Genomic DNA, 26306 nt, shown 5'->3' on the forward strand with positions numbered 1-26306 from the left:
TCCCAATGTGTTAAAAGATATGATAAAGTACAAACTCATGCAGTGTGCATCTGAAAACAAGCGTCTGTTGTTATTAAATTTAAACTTAACATTACCATACTTTAAAATATATCTATTCATTAACATTATTTATTCACAAAACATATAGGGAGAAATTTAGATTAGCAAATAAGTTTCAAATCACATTACTTGGTAATCATTCGGAAAACAATGATGCTATTCCAACAAAATACTTGCAACAAATCAGCTTGTAGGAAACCTCTCCAAGTAAAAGGGCATCCCTGTGAGTGAATGCAAATGCATCTCAGTTAAAATAATTGAGTGCAGGTGTCACCCACAATTTACTGTTCAACATATTTATGGAAAGATTAGAGGAACACATTTCCTATATACTTTCTCGATCACTCACAAACTAAAGTTAAGTGTTTTGTGTGCCTGAAGGTAAATAGTACAATGATGAAAATTTTTAATGGGGGATAGCGCGAACGCAGTCCCCCGCTACCAAAAATTTCGCACCCGAGTTGACCACATTTGGGTCAATCGCAAGGGTCAGCACCACCGGAGTGCAATGGTGAGCCTCGCCTTGGGGGAACCACCTTCGTGATCATGGTGTCCCCTGTGCCAGGTAAGTATGCTCTTCCCACACACCACAGCATCCAAGCTGAGGTGAACTGAGCAATCCTCCCCTCTTATCGATTTTTATGTAATAAATTCTTCAAGTTTATATATATAACACATTTAACTTGATAATGAGATGCTTGAATTATTTTAGAATCCCATAAATAAATAAGTCTTTGTGAATAATTGTGAACAAATATTTTTTCTCAAGTATTTTTCAGTAACAATTTGTAGTTTTAATATATCAGTCGGTTGGTAGTGAAGTTTTGAGACGCAGTTACAAGGAGAAAACCATGCATATCAAATGATACTTGGGATACTATAAAAAGGAGAAAAAGACAGAAACTGATTGTTGAAAGTTTTCGAGGAAGTAAGGAAAATTACAAGGTAGAGCATGCTAAGCATTCCAGTATTGATAGTGAGGTCAAAAGAAAAGCCTGGAATGACTGGAGAGAATATTTAGACAGGAAAGCAGAAAAGGCTGACAAAGCTATGAATTCAGGGAGTGGCTATGGTGTAAGAATTGCTCATAGAATTATCAATGAAATCTACGGGAGCAAAGAAAAAAAAGCATATACCCATCAAAAAGAGACAAAGAAAGGCAACATTGGATGGAACACTTTAGTGAGGTCATGAATAGGAGATATGAATGGAATAATTTAATTGATATACCGAAAGCTGATGAAGACCTTGATGTGACCATGAATGAATTCAGTATGTTTGAAGTCGAAACTATCATAAAAAAAACTCAAGCGATGGAAAGCCCCTGGTTACCATGGAATAACTGCTGAAATGATATTGGCCGAAAATGAAGTGACTCCCAGATTACTTACAAGATTATTTTGTAGAATGTGGTGTGAAGAGGCAAAGCCTGGTGAATGGGAGGTAGGGGTGTTGGTGAAAAAGGCCAAAAAAAGGAGCTCTGACTGATTGCAAAAATTACAGAGGCATCACACTTATGTCATTTTTGATGAAAATAAAAAATATGGTCATTCTAAAGAGACTAGAGAGGTAGATTGATGAAAAGCTGTAAGATGAACAAGCAGAATTTAGAAAAGGTAGAAGTTCTACTGACCAAATTTTTGTTTTAAGTTATGGGATACAGCAATGTGTAGAATACAGAAATCCACTTTTGATGGCATTTCTGGACTATGAAAAAGCCTTCAATAATGTGCACTGGTGAATTTTGTGGAGAGTCCAGCATTACTATGTTCCTATCAAATATGTAAATTTCATTAAGTCTGTTCATGAGTATAGCAAATGCAAAGTTAATGTTAGTGCAGTCGCAACCGAGCTCCCGTGCCGTCAACAACACCTATCTCTCTCGCTGATCAGCTCTAAGCCAAATTCTCATTGCGGTCACCGTAGAGTTTCGCCACCATGTCCGTCTTCCACATCGGAGATTGGGCATGGAACCTGTATCCTGAAACCGACCGACACTGCAGGGACCGTTAGGACGATCCTGACTGTGACTGCAACTGCTCTATGTCGTAACAGAAACAACGAGTCCACCTGTTCAACACTGTGGGCCTTCGAACCATGGACATAGAAGACAATACCCTGATTAACCATCACGTCAGGTGCATCTGCAAGGGGTGCAAAGTCGCCTCTATCAAGGTTCTAAAGCTCTATAGAACCGTCAAACCAGCTACCAGGGAAGCGACTACACCCCCTCCCAAAAGAAGGAAGAGCCCTGAATGCCCTTCACCAGCGCCAGTACCAGCCCCACCATCACCACTAGTGACACCAAGGACTGAGAGCTAAGCCTCGTCCTTGTCAGTCCCTACAACTCCACAGCAGTCAGTTGCAGTAACAGCCACCTCTCCAACCTCGGCCCCTGAGTCCCCCAATGCCATGGAGACCGAACCTGCTGTGACCCAGGGGAACCATTCCATGGACTGCAACTGCACAGACTGCCTTACTGAACTCCTCCAAGAAGCCTCTACCATTGCTGCAAGCATCCCAGTTCCACAGACCAAGAAACCACAACCAAAGTTTCGACTTACTCAGACAGACAGCTCAATCTCCTATGCCACAGTTGCTGCCATGGCTACAAAGCCTGGCATGCAGCTCACTGTCAGACCTTAGAGATTAGTTCACCAAACTTTCAACTGGGCTCCACAAGGCACTAGAAGAGTTGGAAAACCCAAGCCTACATGGCTGAGGACTATAAAGTGTGAAGTAGAGACGATGAATGGAGAATTATTGAATTAAAAGCTCAAGATAGAGATGACAGGCGAAATCTAACCGAAGACCTTCGCCTCAATAGGCGTAGGAGGAGATGATAATGATTATGTGGCTACGAGCAATTTAACTAAAGGCGAGTCACTTTGCCTCCTTCTTCCTCTAAAACCATTTTGTTGCTCAACCAATGCAAAATAATGGACGCTACTTAATTTTATTATTTGCTTATACCATTTTCCTACAACTGCGGCTTCTTTATATGGAAGTGAAATGCTCTTCCAAAATTATGTTAATTCCTTTTTTAATTCTTTTATTTTAGGTGTGAATAAATTCTGATCAGATTCACTATCAGAACTATCCAAATAGTTTGAATTATAACTATTTATTACCTTGGTCAATTTAGATTTTTAGTTCTTACTTTAGTGTTTGCAAGCGTTTTTCTTAAAAAATCGAGAAATATTTGGTTGCTTTATATTTCTGTTATTTGTCATGTTTCTATATTCTTAATACATTTCTCTGGATTTTTCCCATTACTTTTCTTCAGTTCATCTTTTTTCTTAAATCTTCAATAGCATCCCTTTCTGTTATTATTTCAGCAAATGACTTTCTCATTCTTGTCTTGTTTTTATCATTCTTGATTGCTTTTTCTGTAAGTTTATATTTTATAGGTAAAAGTGACTCTTTGATGGCGCTCTCATAATATGAGGTAACAATAATAAAAATAAACTCGATAGGCACAACTTAGGACGAATATTGTTTATGGGAGCAGCTTTGTTGTTCGTTGGTGTCTCTCACTATCATGCTGTTCACTCTAATGCTACTGCATTTAACACCATATCAAAAAGGCAGCATGACGACTGTGTCTTTTCTATTGCAGTTATCAACATGGAAATTGGCAGGAACAGGGAAAATATATTTCCTTTCAATCCCGGAAATTTTCATTTGGATACATGAATTATTCTAAGAACAGTGTAATTTATATACTAGACAGTTTTTTTTTCAGTTATTTTTAGCATTTGGGGAGGATTTCCCCATGTTTACGTCAATCTTTTTTAAGGTTTCACACCTTGAGTGTCAACACACTTGAGGGCGTCCCCAGTATTAAAGAACTTTGTGAAAAACCCTATCATAACCCTCAAGCTAGAAGGACAAAATTTTTATAAAAGTAATTCTCAGGGTATCACCCCCTTTCAGGGTGTCACCCAGGGCAGACCCCCCTAACTGCTCCCCTGATGTCTTATTTTGTATGTTTATGATTATATATATGAAGATTTATGTATAAAAATATATCCGTGTGCTCCAATACAAAGCTTGATTTATATGTCCATATAGTAAGGCAAAATTGGACAGTTTTCAAAGCCATGATCGGGCAAAATGGGACAGGCAAATTTCTCAGGTTTTTCTTGGCGATGCAAAATTGGACAATCTTGGATTACAGGCACAAAAATTTATGTGAGTCTATATTTTTTTCCTAGTATATTCACATTGACAGGGACACCAAATTATGATAATTTTACCAACTGAGCGTTGCCGCTTAACGGAGATACAGACATGTCCAAAATTGCCTCGCTCTTAAGATATTTTTTTATGGCTGAAACATAGGAATTTCTAATACTTAAGAGGATTATGAGACAAACCACTTTTATATATGAGACGTACCTTTTTGGAAAACATGTTTAGTTTTTGGTGATAAATTATTCATATAAATTTTGTACAAAGGTTTCTTAAAAAGTATCCAAAATTGCCTCATCCTACTACACTGTAGCTTATAAATAATCCTGTGATTATTCATCATATATTTAACTGGTGTCAAATGTTGAACACCTTGGAATGCATGAGATAAAATTACTATAAAGGCCCTGTAGACAGTAGGAATTCCCTGCAGTACTGGACCAGAAAAAACTCCGAGGTAAAGTAAGAATATTTTTGCAACCTAATACTGAATAAAGGTAGTGATTTCTTCCCTTACAGCACTTAGTGCATCCTAATAGTAGTCACAGGCAGTAATTTTTTTTTCTTAGAAGTATTTGCCACAACCATCAGTGAACATAGGCTGTGGGTTTCTCCCATCTACATTGACCACTGTCTGATCAAGAAATGATATACGAGCACAAATGTAGTATCATGATTTTAAAATCCTAGTGCTGCTTTTGACACAGTTGTGCTTAAGTAATTAAATTCTTTACAAGCCATTAGTGTTATTGATGAAGCTTTTGAGAATTTATTGGTGTTGATGATGAAGCTTTTGTGAATGTAAAATTCATCATCATCATTATATCTTATCACGCCAATGTCGAACCCAAACGAGGGTGTTGTCGACTGCCTTTCTGAGGTCTTGATCTGAGCAATGAGGTCCCAGTGGGCCCATCGTAGAATATATTCCATTGTTTGTAATGTTGCCCCACATGGGCATTCAGGGTTGGTGGGTAATCCCATTTGTGGCGGTTATCTCCAGTTCTGCCCTCTTTTACCCTTGCCCTGTTTAGGGTTACCCAGTCCTTCCTGATGAGGGTTGTTCCACAGGCAGGTCTTCTTTTGGGCTGGGCAGCGCCTCATTAGATGGCCATCAGTCACTTTCCCGCCACATCTTTGGCCTGTGAGCTGCTGCTTGGATTGGTTCTAGTTCATCCACATTTGCAAAGCTTTTGCAGAATTTGTCTTATTCATCATATAGACACTTAAGAAAATGAGTGCCCCCAGGAAAGTGTCCTGGGAACAATTATGGAGACATGGAGTGAAGTTCCAGCTGTTGCAGATAACACACAACTTTACTTCTCCATGCAGTACAAAGATCATACAGCTGAGAATTTAAACCAAGCTTATACTGTTAGGGAAAATGTGGCATTTAGGCAATTAGACTAAATTAAAATAAAACTGAGTTTACAGTGGTGGGGAAAAAAAACAAACTGGCTGACATCCATAAAAACATTGACAATTTACTTGGTCCTGCTGAGTTACCAGATTGCACATAATCTCGGAAAAATTTCTTTTGAAAAGAAATATCTGGAGGAATGTTCTGTTAAGAATCACTGGATTAGCTACTGAAATTATTACAATTGACCCAATTTACAACTTAAAAAATTACAAAATATAATATACAGAGCAGAAAGATTGATAAGAGGAGTTGCACCCAGAGAAAGCATTGCCCCTATACTGATAGGACTACATTGGTTGTCTATTATAGCTAGGGTAAGCCTAAAGATATGTGCAGTGACTCACAAAGCTTTCAGAAATGTAAGTCCAAAATATTTAAGAGATTTGCTGTACATCTTTCAGCAAACAAATCGTGTCGACATGAGACTAGTTACAAATGGTTTCAAGTTATTGAAGCTAAAATGCACCTTGACTGTGGGCTGTAGAGCCTTAAAAAATGTTGAGCCAAGTCTGAATTACAAGCTCCAACTTGACATCAGAAGAAATGGTGAAATAAAGGCTTTCCAAAAAGAAGTTGAAGACTTTCTTGTTTATAATTTGAATACTAGCTGGGAGTTTCTGCTATGAATACTAGCTAGGCGATCTGATCCGGCTATGATTACTGGCAGAATATTATTGCTATAAATACTAGCAGAATGATTCTATTATGAATACTAGCACGATGTTTCAACTTTGAATACTACCAGGATTAATGTGACCAGATTTTTTTTGTAAAAGCAGGACATTTCACACAAACACAAATACACACACACACACATATATCGCTCATTTGCGAGAAGAGTGACATAACTCAAAATTTAGCTATTTTGAGTTATTGCCACCATCAAAAAGCCCGTGTCAAGCTCTATAAGTGACAATAACGTCATAACTGAGTCTGCAAATATGGCTGCTAGTGAGCTTCATGTGTCACTCTTGCACTACCTCGATCGTCATAACATTTGGTATCAATTTCGACACATCTCAGTTACTCAAGAGCTATATTGGAGTGAGGATGTATGCTGCTGCATGAACACTGACATATTTTGTACTATGTCATTATTGTAACTAATGTGAGTATTCCCTTAATATGTCTATTTTTTCATGTAGAATGTATTAATTTGAGTTGAGACAGTATTCATGCAAACCTTTAATGAGGCTATATGAAACTATTCCAAGATATGACAGTCTTCAAGCAAACTACTACTAACAGCTAAGTATTTACTCAAGTTATGTCACTATTACAACCCACTAAAACCTACATAGCTTTCAAGGAAATTAGTTGATTTCAATATATGACTCTATTGAAGCAAACAATATGATTCTTAACCATTTTTACAAATTTTATTTAGAATTAGGTCGCTCTTCCCACAGAACAAGAGAGTCATATCAATTTAAGCAAAATTTATAATATGAGTAGCAGAGGTAAGAAGCTCGTGAACTTGGCGTTGCAGTCCAAAGAGAACATGAATGGGTTAACGCCTTCCTGAATTGATGACAATAACTCCAAAACATGTTAGTATTTTACCTACGCATTTTTTTTAAAGATTTTGAACAAAATAATTAGTACCTACAAGATGTTATTTTTTTCTCTTCTACGATTTAAAATTAATTTATATGCATCTTTTATAAAATTGAGCATTTAAAAAGAATTTCAGCTAGCCTAGGAAATAATATTGATATACTTTTTTGTTGTTGTTGCAGCAACCACTCCCAGTGCATCACCATATGAAGCTCTGGAAACAAATTACTATGAAGATTCCAGTACTGGCACTCGGCGAGGGCTTCAGCCAAAACCATGAACTTCGTCAAAAGCCGATCATCGAGTATTAAACTCATCCTCAAGTAATTCGTCCTCAAAATCAAGTTCATCTTCAGAGTCAAGTGATACTTTATGTAGTGACGTCGATACAGATGATTCAGTTGCTGATCAATATTACGTGCCTGATAAAGAGGATGAAACAGATGAGACTGAAGATGAATCACTACCAAGAAATCAGTCACTTTGTCCAGATAAATCAAAAGCAAGCCAGAAAAGCGTGTCTATTTTGGTAAGTCCGGCGAAGAAAGGCATCAAACGAAAGAGGCGTCCTGAAACATGGAAGAGAAACAAACAAAAACAGCTGCGAAATGCGGGAAAAGCCTACAACATGCATACCAAAGAAAAAACAATGAGGACAGAAAGAAGAATGAAACCACCTTGTGGTGAAAAATATAGGCTTAATTGTTCATCGAAAATCGATGAAGAAGCTAGAATGGAGATCTTCAACTCTTATTGGGACTTGGGTGAATTATCCCTACAGTGCCAATTTATTGCCAATTCGATAACAGCCATTGAACCGACCTATAGATACGTTCGCATAGGTGGAAGTCGTCAGCCAAGAGCCTTGAACAGCGCATTTAATTTCCATGTGAATGGTGAGAAAGTTCGAGTATGCAAGCTATTTTTTAAGAACACCTTGGATATAAATGACAGACCAATACGCACAGTTCTAGAAAAAAAGAAAAAAAATTGCTGGAACACTATTGGAACCTGACCTCAGAGGAAAACATGATAATCATGCTACTGTTAGTCAAGAAATTCGAGATGGAATAAAGCAGCATATAGACTCCATACCAAAAATTGAAAGCCACTACACTCGAGCCAATACTTCTAAGACGTTCATTGACGGCAGCAATTCAATTGCTGACATACACAAGGATTATGTAGCAAAATGCAAAGAAGAACAGAAGCAGTTTGGAAATTATACACTCTTCTACAGAATATTCACAGAGGAGTATAAAATTTCCTTCTACACTTCCAAAAAGGATCAATGTGATGTTTGCACCGCTTTTGAAAACGCCACTGAAACTCTGAGAAAGATGATACGAAGGAAAGTTATGATTTGCACCACCGAGAAAAGGAATTATCAAGAACAGAAAAAGCACGAGATAAGGAGAAGAAAGACTGTGCTGTTGCATTATATGATTTAAAGGAGAGGTTTCAGTATTTTACTATAAATCCAAATTAAATGTACTTAATTTTACCATATACAACCTGATATCTAATACATGCAATTGCTATATTTGGAATGAATCAAATGGCCATAGAGGAGTAAATGAGCTTGGTACTTGTGTTCTGAAGTACTTAAAGGATACTTGTGATTCTGGTTGCACTGATTTTATTTTTTATTCTGATAACTGTTCAGAACAGCAGAAAAACAAGTTTATGCTTTCTCTATATCTTTATGCTGTAACAAACTTGGATATACATTCCATTACTCACAAGTACCTGATCAAAGGGCATACTCAAAATGAGGGAAATTCAGCGCATTCGCTGATCGAGAGGCAAGTTAAAAGGCTTCTTAAAAGTGGACCGATGTATGTCCCTGAAACTTTTGTAACAGCTGTTCGTGCAGCTAAAAAAAAAAAGGGTGATCCTTTCGTTGTCCAGGAACTCTGCTATTAAGATTTCAAGAACATAAAATCATTAGTTAATGAGATTGGTCCCATGAACCTGAAAGAGTTGAAACTTTCTGATGCAAAAGTTCTGAGAGTAACCAAATCTTCACCAAGATCTGTCTTCTATAAGAATTCGTACGCAGATGATTTTCAAGAAACCACGGTTCTCAAAGCTAAGAACTACCCAAGGACAGTTAGTCTGCTACCTGCATTTAGTGTCAAGCCTGGGCTTCCTAAGAACAAGAAGGATGATCTCATTGGATTGTGCAAGAAAACCCTTATTCCAAACCAATACAAGTTGTTTTATGAGAGCCTTTAATTATTATTACTACTCTGTAGATGTTCACTTACTTAAGGAAAGTATATTGTAAGGAAATTGTAAGGAAACAATCTATGTATCTCCTAAGTTGAACTTACTACGTAAATTTTTATATATATGATGCAAACATTGGCTGAAATTTATTTCTTCAATTTTTGTTCTTCAGTTATTAGAATCTTTGAGGAGAATAAATTGTATAAAATCATCTGTTTATCTTTTATTTTCATAATCTAATAAAAGAATGCATGATATTTTTTTAGCAAGAAAAAGTCAAGTGACATAAAAAACGAAACTTTCTGTGTAACTCAGTATTTGGAGCTTCACTTTAGCAATATTATCTTTATGATATACAGATAATTTGAGCCAGACAATACCTTTTAATATCCGTCATAAAACGGAACAAAATAATTTCATGTGCACAAAATTAGCAATTCTCGTAGTAATAGTGTCATATTTTGACTTGAAACTCAAAAGTTGTGACAGTTTTGCAACGAGATGGTCATAACTAGGATTGCATGAAAAAAGGCCCTAAATAATCATGCAGTTCTTTTGATATTCATTGCAACACTTATTATAATCTAGCTAAATGTGTTGTCTACGATTTAGTTTGAGAAAGGTCATCATTCAAGTGATAGTTACAAACTACAGCGACATTGAAAACTGTTTTTGCCTCGCCTGAAAAATGTCCATTTTTGAGTTATGACACTGTTCTCGCAAATGAGCGATATATATATATATATATATATATATATATATATATATATATATATATATATATATATATATATATATATATACACACACACACACACGCACATATACTACCATCGTACCTTCGGTGACTTGCTCTGCCCTTTATTCAGCCGAAATTAGCAACTGCAAAGGGTGGCACTTTATACACTTTACAGTGTATAAGATTCTTTTAATTCACTTCATTGGGTATCATGGCAGTCGGAAAACATAATAGATGTTACCAGCTAGTGAGATGGCAAAATTAAACAAAACATCAGTACTATTCCAATAAAACGGGGACAGCTTTGTTTTTGAAGAACAAGCGTGAACAAAAGTTGAAAAAACCGGACATTTTGCTAACTTAATAAAAACCGGAACAGATGTTGAAAAAGCGGGAGTCTGGTCACATTAACCAGGGTGTTTCTGCTATAAAAACTAGCAGAATATTTGTGATACTAATTGTAGTAGGATGTTTCTGGTGGAGAGTACTAGCAGGATATACATAAATCATGACTGACGTCAGTAAAGTCCTGTGGCGACTAGCAAAGAGACAGAACTTTCACTGCCAGCATTGAATCTGAGAACTAACTTTTGAACTCAAAACCTCTGAGTGTCTCCCCATATTTAAAAATTGAAAAACCTTCTTTATAGCTGGAAAAGCCCTCCAGTTTTATCAAGTCATAATGGGAATGACTATACTCATTTTTATAAGGCGAGGCGCATATGCACTCACTCCCAGGGATGCCCTTTTAGCTACGAAAAGTTTCCTACTAGCTGATCTCTTGCAAGTATTTTGCCCAAATAGTATCATTGTTTTCAAATAATTACCAAGTAATGTATTTCGAAACTTCTTTACTACCATAAATTTCTCTCTCAAATATATGTTTTGTGAATAAATAACGTTAATGAATAAAGAGATTATAAAGTATTGTTATGCTAAGACTAAATTTAATAACACCACCTGCCGAAATCTATGGCAGGAGATTGTTTTCGGATGCACGCTATGTAGCTTTGTAACTTCACATTCCTGGCTTTTAGTAGGTTCTGGTATTCAAAGAAAGTTTATAAAATATTTTTCTTATGCTTTGTGTAATTTATCCTAATTTGTAAAAACCCTAATGAAAAGGTACAAACTTATGCAGCGGGCATCCGAAAATAAGCGCTTGTTGTTGATTTCGGCAGATGTTGTTATTAATTGTAAACTCACCATTACCACACTTTATAATATATTTATTCGTTAATATTATTCATTGACAAACAATATATCTAATGGAGAAATTTAGGTTAGCAAATAACTTTCAAATCACATTATTTGACAATCATTTGGAAAACAATGATGCTATTCAGACAAAATACTTGCCACAAACCAGCTTGTAGGAAACCTCTCCAAGTTAAAAGGGTACCCCTGCAAGCGAGTGCAAAGGCACCTCGGTCAATAAAAATTTGGGTATAGGTGTCACTAACAATTTACTTGTTCAACATATTACACTTATGGAAGTGGTTAGAGCCACACATTTCCTAGGTATCTCTTGATATCTCAAATACTAAAGATAGAATTTTATGCTTAATTGAAGGTAAATTGTACTATATTGAATATTTTTATTGGGGGATAGCGCGAACGCAGTCCCCCGCTACCAAAAATTTCGCACCCGAGTTGACCACATTTGGGTCAATCGCAAGGGTCAGCACCACCGGAGTGCAATGGTGAGCCTCGCCTTGGGGGAACCACCTTCGTGATCATGGTGTCCCCTGTGCCAGGTAAGTATGCTCTTCCCACACACCACAGCACCCAAGCTGAGGTGAACTGAGTGAACCTCCCCCCTTATTGATTTTTATGTAATGAATTCTTCAAGTTTATCTATATAACACATTTAACTTGATGATGAGATGCTTGAATAATTTTAGAATACCATTAATTAACAACTCTTTTAGAATCATTGCGAACATATATTTTTTCTCAAGTATTTTTCAGTAACGTTCATTCAATGAAAGTTACAGCCTCTGTTATTTGGCTGTTGATATAATACAATTCTTGAAGTACTTTTTACTGGAAAGCAAGAAAAATAATCACCAACCAGGCCAAGAGAAATTATATATGAAGAATTCAAGGGAACAAAATAAAAAATATACCAAATAAATAAAGAATAAGTTGAACTGAATACATATGCATCCAATAATCGATCATTCAAACGATTAGACATCCATAAGATAAGTGGCTTGTAACTGTTTTGCATCTGCTTAACAAGTATGCCCGTGACGAAACATCTGTGGAGATCACACACAAGTTTTCATTGGGGGCTGTTATGACCTTGTGCAAAGAGGAAGAAAACCCTACCGAACATTTATTTTTATGCCCAAAATTAGGACAGCTAAAGAATGTAGAAATACGTTTAAGTACGCTGAAAAATCCTAGCAGGGATCTGGCTGCATTTATAGGTAGGGCAATGCATATAAAAGAAGAGTTTAAGAAGTACAAACTGATTACCACAATAGGTTGCCAAACTGATGATAGCAAGGTGTTATCCTATCTAATTTCAAGGTAGAAGGGAATAAAAGTAAAGATTGAGAACACATTATGATATTAATTTATTTAAGGCACAGGTGATATAAACTTAATAACAATACTAAGAATAAGCTTAAAAGCTTTGCACCTATCTATAAAGAGATAAAGTGCCCGCAAACTTATTTTGCGGACTGAGCAATAAGAAACCAGGAACCAGGAACCAGGATGATATTTTCTCAAAAAGCCCCAGTCCAGAGGAAAGCTCCAGGCAATCGATAGAAGAAGTTTTCAATTGGTTAACTCATCCTACTTGAGGAACCCAAAACATGATATTAGGTGAATTCTTTCCAAAATGAGTCCGTGTCACACATAAGGGGGGGGGGAGGCAGAGACAATCTATTTCATTTAAGCCCTCTGGTTAAATATATATTAAAAGGCTAATTGGATATCACCTACAAACACCTAACTATAATTTTTCTCAAAAGACAGACCTTAGTGGATAAGAATACACAGATATTAAATATTAATGTACCATAATTTTTTCCTATGCAGATGGTGACGGTAGCAAACTTGTTAATTCGAATTGTAATTGCAAAACTCAGTTGGCGTCTAATTTGAATTATCAAAGTATAATCATACTCGTGACCCTTTATAAAGGTACACCTTCTCCTAATGTTTATTTCTTAATACAGTACTCACATTACGGAAGCACACTAGTCAACCACAAGATCACTTGGAATTATGTGATATAATTGAACCTACCATGGCTATAAAATAGAAAAATAGGCAAATTAAAAATACCAACTGCCTGAAACTCATCTTGTTTTACTGATGCCATATTTCCCTTCCTGTTTCACATTACAAGCAGGTCTAATGCCAGCAAGAGATCTTGCTCTTGGAACCTATAGAATGGTACGGCAACCTTCTGCAAATGAGGAAGACTTGATCCTGCTGCACTGCACTATAATAAGGGCACACGACAGCTCAGCATCTTCAGTAAGATTAGATTGGCAGTGTGGGTTATGACATAATCCTGTGATATTCTATCGTCTAGTTATGCGGCGTGAAATGTTGAACGTCTTGGAATGCATACAATGAAATTACTATAAAGGCCCTGTAGAGAGTAAGATTCCTCTGCAGCAATGGACCAGAAAAAACCCTAAAGTAAAGTAAGCAAAGTAAGAATATTTGTGCAGCCAAATACTAAACAAGGGTAGTGATTTCTTCCCTTAGAATATCTAACACAGCCTAACAGTAGACACATGCTGTATTTTTGTTTTCTTTTAGAAGTTATTTGCCACAACCATCAGTGGACATAGGCTGTGGATTTCTCCCTTCTACAGTAACCAATGTATGATCTAGAAGTGATATATGAGGACAAATGTGGCATCCAGATATTAAAATCCTAGGACTGCTTTGACATAGTTGTGCATGAGCAATAAAATTATTCGCAAGCCATTGATGTTATTGATGAAGCTTTTGAGAATTTATCGGTGTTGATGATGAAGCTTTTGTGAATGCAAAATATCTTTTAATTGACAGAAACTGTCGTGTGCAAAATTCTTATTCATCATCATCATTATAGCTTATCATGCCAATGTCGAACTAAAACGAGGGCGTTGTTGTTTGCCTCTCAGAGGTCTTAAGCAGGCCATATACACAGAGGATTAGCACGCTGATTTGATTATAATTGGCGAGTCCGTGCCATTCCTTAACGTGTACGGGGGTAAACAGGACAAACCCAGTGCGACTAGCCTGTCCTCTCATCCTGTCAGAATGTTTGACCAGACAGGCCAATCTCGTCGCAATTGGCAGTATGGCCACTCAGTCTCATGCGTGTGTGGGCACGGTATAGCATGCTGACGGGGTTGCCTCACCTATTTTGACAAGTACAGCATTCCATACTTCGTCCTTTGATCGGAGCACTTTTAATATTATAAAGATAAACTGATTGCATTTCACAAGTTTGTATATGCATTTTATTGCTCTTTAGTTTAGGTTTTCCCCTCACATTTTCATGCCTCAAGTTATGAGTTCCTTAAATTTCCTCTCCTTTTTCATAGTATATATCATCTTTAAAACCACACAGTATTCTGCCTTATTCGTGGAATAGTATCTTGTATTCTGATAATAAACAAATACTGAAACAAAAGAAAAAAAATTAATATTCGGATTTAGTTTTATGAATTCTCTTCATAGAAAAAAAATTAAGGTATAAAATATGGATAGAGGATAAATTGAGTAGCTACTGATAATTCTATCAACGTACATACATCTCTCACATTTTCTCTCTGCCTATATAAACACAATCCTTTTAAAATTCCTATAAATTAAGGCAAAAACAAAAGTAATACTTTGAGATACGAGCTTAATGCGTTCCGGGACCAGAGCTCGTATATCAATTCGCTCGTATCTCGGATCAATTTTTCCCATATAAAAAAAATTAAAAAATTATTCCGTTTCCACCCTCTGAAAAAACACCTAACAGTAGTATATTACAGTGGAAAAACATGTTTCTAACTGTTCTAATTCACAGCCTACGCTCACAAAATAACAAATACCTATATACTGGTTATGATCTGCAATAAAATGGGATCTTGTCAAGATTAGCGAACCCAACCATCACCGGGTTCGTTATTCTTGACATGAGGTTAATTGGGTTTGCTATTCCTTACATGTGGAAAATTGGGTTCGATATTCCTTACATGTGGAAAATTGGGTTCCTTGATCTTGACATGGAAATGTTGGGTTCGCTAATCTTGACAAGATCCATAAAATGTGACATTATTATGGAGTTCTTACCTTCGAGACAGACGGTAGCGGCTAACGGCGGTGTGTGCGGAGGAGGAGGAAGAGAAAAAGGGGAGGAGAGAGACTTAATGGCAACACGTTCAGTACGCTTCACTTTTGTAACACAGATGGTTGTCTCGGTCACGCTATCTCCCGCCAACTGTTTCTCCTTTATCCATATTAAAAGAAGCCTCTCCATCTCGTCATGAATACCACTGCGCAGCTTGGAAAGGATGGTTAATCCTTTGGATGGCTTAGTGCTCTTTATTCTTTATAGCATCCTTCTGCTTGAGGATGGTACATATTGTTGATGTACTCCTCTCATATTGGTGAGCCAGCTCAGTCACTCGTACACCACTTTAATGTTTTTCGATTATTTCATGCTTTACCTCGATTGTCATCGTACGCTTTTCTTTTCACTACCCTTGTTTGCACTCGCTTGCTTTGGACCCATTGCTTATTCATTTAATTCTGTACTGATTAACGCAAAAAACACGCAAAAAATGCAAACACTACGGTCGATGCTCGAAGATAACTTTACGCAATGGAGATCCGACTAGAAAGAGCGAGCGATGCTGTTTTCATGAGCAGCCTCTCGCACACTATGCCACCTAGCGGCCGCATAGGGAACTGTCTTGTATCTTCGTATCTCAAATTTGACTCTTATCTCGAGGCAAAAATTTGCTCAAAACTTTCCTAGTATCTCAAATTTCTCGTATGTTGGGACACTCGTACGTCGAGGTATTACTGTATGCCTAACTATAAGTGCAGTAGTGCTTCAGCATGAGATAATCTCCAGAAAAGTCTAAAAATCCATTTAGTATATTCCTCTCAGGAGACACTTGGACTTGCGGATTAATGGGGATAAACGTAAAAGGTAATCCTACAATGACTTCAAGAGAAATAAGTACATTAACACTGTAGTGTAATCACCACCACATAGAAGCCGACAGAGAATGCCTGTCACGTTCCTTCATATGATATTTCAAGTCAGATTTCATAGATTTATATTATATAAAAAATAAAGAAAGTACCGAGATTAGTTCTAGTTACTCCATTGTTGAGAAGCCTTTGTGGGATATCAGTCTTTTTCATCATATGAACATTAAGAAGCTGGGTGCCCCAGGGAAGTGACCTGGAACCAATCCTATCTTGTATCTATAATACTGGTCTATCAAAAGTATTATGGAGACATGAAGTAAAGTTCCAGCTGTTGCAGATAACACAACTTTACTTCTCCATGCAGTACACAGATGATACAGCTGAGAATTCAAACCATGCTTTTACTGTTAGGGAAAAGATGCTATTTAAGCAATTACACTAAATCAAAATAAAACCGAGTCAATGGTGATAGGAAAGAAATTAAAAACTTGCTCGCATCCATAGAAATATTGACACCTTATTTGGCCCTACGTGTCACCAGATTGTACATAATCTAGGAAATATTAATAGAGCTACTCAAACTCTATCCAAATTTACCTGATTTACAAGTTAAAAAGTTACAAAATATAACATACATTGGTTGTCTATTAAAGCTAGAATAAAACTAAAGATATGTCCAGTGATTCATAAAGCTATCAATAATGTAAGTCCAAAATATTTAAGAGAACTGTTGTATATCATTCAGCCAACAAATCATGTCGACACGAGACTAGTCGCAAATAAACTCAAGTTATTAGCGCCTAATTCAGCTTGTCTGTAGGTTCTTGAGCCTTCGAATATGTGGACCCAAGTTGACATTAAAAGAAATGATGATAAAACGTTTTCAAAAAGAAGTTGAAGACTTTCTTATTTACAATCTGAATCCTAGCTGGGAGTTTCTCTTATAAATACTAGCAGGACATTTCTGCTATAAATACTAGCAATATTATTCTATTATGAATATTAGCAGGATGTTTCAACTTTGAATCCTACCGGGATGTTTCTGCTAAAAAATATTAGCAGAATATTTCTGCTACTAATACAAGCAGGATGTTTCTGGTGGAGAATAAGAGAATACTAGCAGGATATACATAAATCCTGACTGAGTTCAGTAAAGTCAGATAACTACCTTTATAACTCAACACATCTGAGTGTCACTACCCATATTAAAAAAAAAAATTAAAAACCTTCTTTATATCTGGCAAAGCCTTCCAGTTTTATAAAGTCAAAATGGGAATGACTATAGTTGGTTTTTTAAGCCGAGGCGCATTTGCACTCACTCGCACGGGTGGCCATTTATCTTAAGTCTCCTACTGGCTGATCTGTTGCAAATATTTTGCCCAAATAACATAATTGTTTTCAAATAATTACCAAGTAATATGATTCGAAACTTATTTACTATATAAATTTTTCTCTCAGATATATGTTTTGTGAATAAATAACAGTAAGTCTGAATTTAATAACACCACCTGCCATAGTCTACAACAGGAGCTTGTTTTCGGATGCAAGTTTTATAATTTTGTAACTTTTCACTTTCCATGTTTTTAGTAGATTCTGGTATTCAAAGAAAGTTTATGTATTCACCATAACAGTGAATGTAGAATAAGTATGTGTGAAATAAATAATATAGCTATACTGATGAAAGGGAACTAGAATAAACAGAGTTAAAAGCTAGAGAGAGAAAATATGCTTACTATCGAGTATGGAAACGCTCATCCCAGGCGCATTAACCTTTAGCCTTAACACATGTTGAACACCACGGTAGGAAAAGAATCAAGCCATTGATGTGCGGAGCATAAACATATCGGTGCTACTATAGCGTGAGGTCTACCACACTATAGTGTGAGGTCTACCTCCGTGTGCTCCTGTCGCTGGATCGACATAACATTGCTGGTAGTTCACTGTAGAATGCTGGTACCCCATGGAGGGTCCAAGCTTGTCGCGTGGTAGACCTCACCCTCCGCCTGGGTAGGCGACATATGGCGGTAGACCTCACGCTATAGTAGCACCAACATATCTCTATCGTGAATGTATAACGTAGTTGTGAATGAGTATTTGCAGAGAATACACACCATAGAGCAATCTCCAAAACTACCACAAAACTGCATCATGTATGTATAATGTTGTACACAATTATGTAATATGTTAATGTATTAACAACTGTAAGTTAGAGGAGTCTATAACGATCAATATACAAATCATTGTGTTATTCATTGTCTGACACATGTATTTCAGATCAATAACGTCAATTTGTAATGATACTAACTCTCATACTGTCCATGTCACCAGGTTTGATTACAAGAAATAAATAGTGAATTCAACACTGCGGTATTAATTACTCCACCATTAGACGCTAGAGAAAGAGAGGCGACTACAATCAAACACGGACAGATATTGAAGTTACGGGACCTTGGCATCATAGTACTTACGGAAATTAAGTCCACGGGAATCTCCCCCAATTATGAGGACTGCTCTTACAGAAGTGGATCGTATCTACAGAAGACGTAGCTGAATACCGCTACGCACACGTTCCTCCTGGTTTAGTTACGTGTGTGCAGATTATGAATGTGCTAGAAGGGTTTCCACTAATTTAATTTGTTTCTATACATGTCTGTTTACTCCCCATTTTTTTTTTGGGGGGAGGGGGCGAGAAAAGGGGAGGAAAATGCTGTTGACGAGTGACGAGTGAAATGGAATCAACTTGCATAACAGATAAACAATATCATGCACAGATTAAGGATAAGTAATATTTGAATATTACCGAGGTGTAAGCATATATGTGTAATTATATATTTATAAAAAAAGGGGAGTGAAGTGATATTCATGTAAGTAATTAAATCGATACATAAGGGATACATAATGATACGCAATTAATAAAATTTTCAGGGAAGTGATTTTCAGGTAAACGATTAGATAGACTGGTAAAAGATAAATAAACTTTAGTCAAATAAACGTAAATAGAGAAGGTAAGATGAGATAATAATTTTAGCAGGATAGTGCTCATTGTTAAAACTCAGAGGGATATGAAGTTTGCTTAAGTAATAAAGGGATAAACAAAAGAAAGAGGAATGAAGAGGTATCGACAATTAGATTAATGCAAACAGAAGCAAAGCTAAGTGCATGACTTGATGTAATTTGAGCCACAGTAAGGCAGCTTCCGTTGCAAACCAATGTTGATGATTGGATTATTAGATGCAAACTTAAACAAAACTAACTGCATGACTTGATGTAATTTGAGTCACAGCAAGGCTGCTCGTTTTGTAAACTAAGTTGGGGATTGGATTATTAGATGCGAAGTTAGACAAAACTAATTGCATGACCTGATATAATTTGAGCCACAGGAAGGGTGCTTCCATTGCAAACGAGTGCTGATGATTGGATTATTAGTTGCAAATTTAAACAAAACTAGGTGCATGACTTGATGTAATTCGAGCCACAGAAAGGTGGCTTCCGTTGTAAACGAATGTTGGTGATTGGGTTATTAGATGCAAACTTAAACAAAACTATGTGCATGACTTGATGTAATTCGAGCCATAGCAAGGGTGCTTCCATTGTAAATGGATATTGGTAATTGGATTATTAGATGCAAGCTTAAACAAAACTAAGTGCATAACTTGGTGTAATTTGAGCCAGAGCATGGCTGCTTCCATTGTAAACGAATGTTGATGATTGGATTATTAGACGCAAACTTAAAAAAAATTAGTGCATGACTTGATATAATTTGAGCCACAGAAAGGCTGCTTCCGTTGTAAACGATATTGATAATTCGATTATTAAATGCAAACAGGCACAAAACTAAGTGCAAAGACATAATGTAGTTTGAGCCACAGCAAGGCTGCTTTCCTTGCAAACGAATGTTGATGATTGAATTATTAAATGCAAACAAGAATAAAACTAGGAGCATGACTTGATGTAATTCAAGCTATAGCAAAGCTTCTTCTGTTGCAAGCGAATGTTGATTATTAGATGCAAACTTAAACAAAACTAAGTGCATGACTTAGTGTAGTTTGTGATACAGCAAGGCTGCTTCCGTTGTAAATGAATGTCGATAATTAGATTTATAAACGAAACTAAATGCTAAGCAATAACAAGGCTGCTTACATTGTAAAGGGAATCAAGAGAAGTGATATCCATTAAGTTGATAAATAAGTAGCCGAGGGACGGACAAACAACATCCTTGGGGACAAGGGAAGACCAATGACACCCATGGCCTCGTTACAGGACGGCGAAGGACATAGTGTGTGGAAAACATCCATGAGGGATGGACAAACAACATCCTTGGTGGACAAGGAAAGACCAATGACACCCATGGCCTCGTTACAAGACGGCAGAGGACATGGTGTGTAGAAAACATCCATGTGGGACACACAAACCACATCCTTGGTGGTCAAGGAAAGAACCATGGCACCCAGGGCCTCGTAAAAGGACGGCGAAGGAAATGGTATGTGGAAAAAGTTTATGAGGGACGGACAAACAACACCCTTGGTGGACAAGGAAAGACCTATGACACCCATGACCTCGTTACATGACGGCGAAGGACATGTTGTGTGGAAGATGTCCATGAGGGACGAACAAACAACATCCTTGGTGGACAAGGAAAGAACCATGGCCTCGTTACAGGATGGCGAAGGACATGGTGCGTGGAAAACGTCCATGAGGGACGGACAAACAACATCCTTGGTGGACAAGGAAAGACCAATGACACCCATGGCCTCGTTACAGGACGGCAAAGGACATGGTGTGTAGAAAACATCCATGTGGGACACACAAACCACATCCGTGGTGGTCAAGGAAAGAACCATGGCACCCAGGGCCTCGTAAAAGGACGGCGAAGGAAATGGTATGTGGAAAAAGTTTATGAGGGACGGACAAACAACACCCTTGGTGGACAAGGAAAGACCCATGGCACCCATGGTCTCGTTACAGGACAGAGAAGGACATGGTGTGTGGAAAATGTCCATGAGGGACATCTTTTGGGGATCAAGGGAAGAACCATGGCACCCATGGCATCGTTAAAGGATGGCAAAGGACAGGGCGTGTAGAAGACGTCCTTGAGGGATGACCAAACAACAACCTTTAGGGAAATGGAAAGACGATGTGAAGTACTGTGCATATGGTCTCATCAAAGGACAATAAGGGACATGATAAGCCAACAACGTTCTCGATTGACAAACAAGTAATATCCTCCAGAGAAAGGGGAACATGGCATGACATACATCAAAACAAGAAAAGAAGAAGGTACGAAGTCGAGTCTGATACAAACTCTTTAGAATGGGAGAGCAACCACCGCTCGAGATGCAGAAGTGTTGTACCTCGACAAAAAATACAAAAGTAAATATTGCACCAACTCCATGTTAAACACCACCATAGGCAAAGAATCAAGCCATTGATGTGCGGAGCATAAACACATCCACATGGTGAATGTATAACGTAGTTGTGAACGAGAATTTGCAGAGAATACACACCGTAGAGCAATCTCCAAAACTGCCACAAAACCGCAAAATGTATATATAATGTTGTACACAATTATGTAATATGTTAATGTACTAACAACTGTAAGTTAGAGGAGCCTATAACGATCAATATACAAATCATTGTGTTATTCATTGTCTGACACATGTATTTTAAATCAATAACATGTCAATTTGTAATGATACTAACTCACATATTGTCCATGTCATCAGGTTTGATCACAAGAAATAAATTGTGAATTCAACACTGCGGTATCAATTACTCCACCATTAGTCGCTAGAGAAAGAGAGGCGACTACAGTTTATAACATGTTTTTATTATATTTAGTATAATTTATCCCAATGTGTTAAAATATGTGATAAAGTACAAACTTATGCAGCGTGCATCCGAGAACAAGCACCTGTTGTTATCAAAATTAAAATTAACAATACAATACTTTATAATACATTTATTCATTAACATTATTTATTCACAAAACATATCTGAGGGAGAAATTTAGGTTAGCAAATACGTTTCAAATCACATTACTTGGAAAACAATGAAGCCATTAGAACAAAATACTTGCAACAAATCAGCTTGTAGGAAACCTCTCCTAGTAAAAAGAGAATCCATGTGAGTGCAAAAGCATCTTGGTTAAAATAATCGAGTACAGGTGTCAGTCACAATTTACTATTCAACATATTTACAGAAAGGTTAGAGCAACACATTTCCTATATACAGTCTTCATCACTCACAAACTAAAGCAAAATGTTTACTATACCTGAAGGTAATTAGTACAATGATTTATATTATTATTGGGGGATAGCGCGAACGCAGTCCCCCGCTACCAAAAATTTCGCACCCGAGTTGACCACATTTGGGTCAATCGCAAGGGTCAGCACCACCGGAGTGCAATGGTGAGCCTCGCCTTGGGGGAACCACCTTCGTGATCATGGTGTCCCCTGTGCCAGGTAAGTATGCTCTTCCCACAGACCACAGCACCCAAGCTGAGGTGAACTGAGTGAACCTCCCCTCTTATTGATTTTTATGTAATAAATTCTTCAAGTTTATCTAAATAACACATTTAACTTGATGATGAGATGCTAGAATCATTTTAGAATCAAATAATTTAATAAGTCTTTGTGAATCATTGCGAACATATATTTTTTCTCAAGTATTTTTCAGTAACTTTCATTCAATGAAAGTTACAGCCTGTGTTATTTGGCTGTTGATATACAAATCTTGAAGTACTTTTTACTGGAAAGTAAGGAAAATAATCACCGACCAGGCCAAGAGAAATTATATATGAAGAATTCAAGGGAACAAAATTAAAAATATACCAAATAAATAAAGAATAAGCTTAACTGAATACATATGCATCCAATAATCAATCATTCCAATGATTAGACATCCGTAAGATAAGTGGGTTGCAACTGTTTTGCATCTGCTGCTTAACAAGTATGCCCGTGACAAAACATCTGTGGAGATCACACAAGTTTTCATTGGGGGCTGTTATGACATTTTCTCAAAAAGCCCCAGTCCGGAGAAAAGCTCCGGGCAATCGACAGAAGAAGTAGTTTTCAATTGGTTAACTCGTCCTACTTGAGGAACCCAAAACATGAAATTTAGTAAAATCTTGCTAAAATGAGTCAGTGTCCCACATAAAGGTGGGGCGACCACCTTTTGCAGAATTTGTCTTATTCATCATATAGACACTTAAGAAAATGGGTGCCCCAAGAAAGTGTCCTAGAAATAATCCTATCTTGTATTTATACAACTGGTCTATCAAAAGTATTATGGAGACATGAAGTAAAGTTCCAGCTGTTGCAGATAACACAAAACTTTACTTCACGCAGTACATAGTTGATACAGTTGAGAATTTAAACCATGCTTTTACTGTTAGGGAAAAGGTGGCATTTAACCAATTAGACTAAACTAAAATAAAACTGAGTTTATAGAAGTGGGGAAGAAAAACGAACTGGCTGACATCTAAAAAACATTAACAAATTACTTGGTCCTACTGTGTTACCAGATTGTACATAATCTCGGAAATAATGCTTTTGTAAAGAAATATCTGGAGGAATGTTCTGTTAAGAATCATGGGATTAGCTACTGAAACTATTAAAATTTACCCGATTTACAACTTAAATAGTTATAAAATATAATATACAGAGCAGAAAGATTGATAAGATGAGTTGCACCCAGAAAAAGGATTGCTCCTGTACTGATAGGACTACATTGGTTGTCTATTATAGCTAGGGTAAGCCTAAAGATATGTGCAGTGACTCACAAAGCTATCAGAAATTTAAGTCCAAAATATTTAGGAGATCTGCTGTACATCCTTCAGCCAACAAATCGTGTCGACATGACACTAGTTACAAATGGTTTCAAGTTATTGGAGCTAAGATGCACCTTGACTGTGGGCTGTAGAGCCTTCGAAAATGTGGAGCCAAGTTTGCATTACAAGCTCCAACTTGACATTAGAAATGGTGAAATAAAGGCTTTCCAAAAGAAGTTGAAGACTTTCTTGTTTATAATCTGAAAACTAGCTGGGAGTTTCTGCTATGAATACTAGCTGGGCGATCCGGCTATGAATACTAGCAGAATATTTCTGCTATAAATACTAGCAGAATGATTCTATTATGAATATTAGCACAATGTTTCAACTTTGAATACTACCAGGATTAATGTGACCAGATTTTATTTCTGTAATTCCGGCCATTTCCCACACACATTATATATATATATATATATATATATATATATATATATATATATATATATATATATATATATATATATATATATGAACATATATCACAAGCACACGTGATATATATATATATATATATATATATATATATATATATATATATATATATATATATATATATATATATATACACACACACACACATACTACCATCGTATCTGCGGTGACTTGCTCTGCCCTTTATTCGGCCGACATTAGCAACTGCAAAGGGTGTCACTTTATACACTTTACAGTGTATAAGATTCTTGTAATTCACTTCACTGGGTATCATGGCAGTCAGAAAACACAATAGAAGTTACCAGTTAGTGAGATGGCAAAATTAAACGAAATATCAGTACTATTCCAAAAATAGGGGACGGTTTTGTTTTCATAAAACAAACAAAGTGGTACAAACGTGAAGAAAAGTTGAAAAAACCGGACATTTTGCTAACTTAAAAAAAAGTGGAACAGATGTTGAAAAAGGGGGAGTCTGGTCACATTAACCAGGATATTTCTGCTATAAATACTCGTAGAATATTTCTGCTACTAATAGTAGTAGGATGTTTCTGGTGGAGAATACTGGCAGGATATACATCAATCATGACTGACGTCAGTAAAGTCCTGTGACGACTAGCAAAGAAACAGAACTTTCCACTGTCAGCATTGAATCTGAGAGCTACCTTTTTTACTTAAAACCTCTGAGTGTCTCTCCATATTGAAAAATTGAAAAACATTCTTTATAGCTGGAAAAGCCTTCCAGTTTTATCAAGTCAAAATGGGAATGACTATACTCATTTTTATAAGGCGAGGCGCATATGCACTCACTCCCAGGGATGCCCTTTTAGCTACGAAAAGTTTCCTACTAGCTGATCTCTTGCAAGTATTTTGCCCAAATAGTATCATTGTTTTCAAATAATTACCAAGTAATGTATTTCGAAACTTCTTTACTACCATAAATTTCTCCCTCAAATATATGTTTTGTGAATAAATAACGTTAATGAATGAAGAGATTATAAAGTATTGTAATGCTAAGTCTAAAATTAATAACACCACCTGCCCAGGAGCTTGTTTTCAGATGCACACTATATAATTTTGTAACTTCACATTCCTGGCTTTTAGTAGATTCTGGTATTCAAAGAAAGTTTATAATAAAATATTCTTCTTATGCTTAGTGTAATTTATCCTAATTTGTATTAAAACATATGAAAAGGTACAAACTTATGCAGCTGGTATCCGAAAACAAGCGCTTGTTGTTGATTTCAGCAGATGTTGTTATTAAATGTAAACTCACCATTACCACACTTAATAATATATTTATTCGTTAACATTATTCATTGACAAACAATATATCTAATGGAGAAATTAAAGTTAGCAAATAACTTTCAAATCACATTATTTGACAATCATTTGGAAAACAATGATGCTATTCAGACAAAATACTTGTAATAAATCAGCTTGTAGGAAACCTTTCCAAGTTAAAAGGGTACCCCTGAGAGTGAGTGCAAATGCGCCTCGGTTAATAAAAAATTGGGTTAAAGTGCCACTCACAATTTAATTGTTCAACATATTAAACTTTTGGAAAGGTTAGAGCAACACATTTCCTATATACTTTCTTGATCTCTCACAAACTAGTTACATTTTTATGCCTAATTGAAGGTAAATTGTACAATGATGAGTATTTTTAT

At 36.6% G+C, this 26306-nt stretch overlaps 3 non-coding genes and 1 pseudogene across 3 annotated transcripts; 1 reads left to right on the forward strand and 3 right to left on the reverse strand.

Moving 5' to 3' along the window:
* Window positions 1-470: 470 nt before the first annotated feature.
* On the reverse strand, window positions 471-633 carry LOC137659356 (U1 spliceosomal RNA). The gene has a single exon (XR_011047488.1). It is a non-coding gene; the product is annotated as a U1 spliceosomal RNA (small nuclear RNA).
* A 4890-nt stretch (window positions 634-5523) lies between these two features.
* LOC137659329 (uncharacterized) lies at window positions 5524-8685 on the forward strand (annotated as a pseudogene).
* A 3122-nt stretch (window positions 8686-11807) lies between these two features.
* Window positions 11808-11970, reverse strand: LOC137659358 (U1 spliceosomal RNA). Its single transcript, XR_011047489.1, has one exon. It is a non-coding gene; the product is annotated as a U1 spliceosomal RNA (small nuclear RNA).
* Window positions 11971-22685: 10715 nt separating this feature from the next.
* Window positions 22686-22848, reverse strand: LOC137659359 (U1 spliceosomal RNA). Its single transcript, XR_011047490.1, has one exon. It is a non-coding gene; the product is annotated as a U1 spliceosomal RNA (small nuclear RNA).
* Between the last annotated feature and the right edge of the window lie 3458 nt (window positions 22849-26306).

This window comes from Palaemon carinicauda, chromosome 19, assembly GCF_036898095.1.
Source record: "Palaemon carinicauda isolate YSFRI2023 chromosome 19, ASM3689809v2, whole genome shotgun sequence".
Classification (NCBI taxonomy): Eukaryota; Metazoa; Arthropoda; class Malacostraca; order Decapoda; family Palaemonidae; genus Palaemon; species Palaemon carinicauda.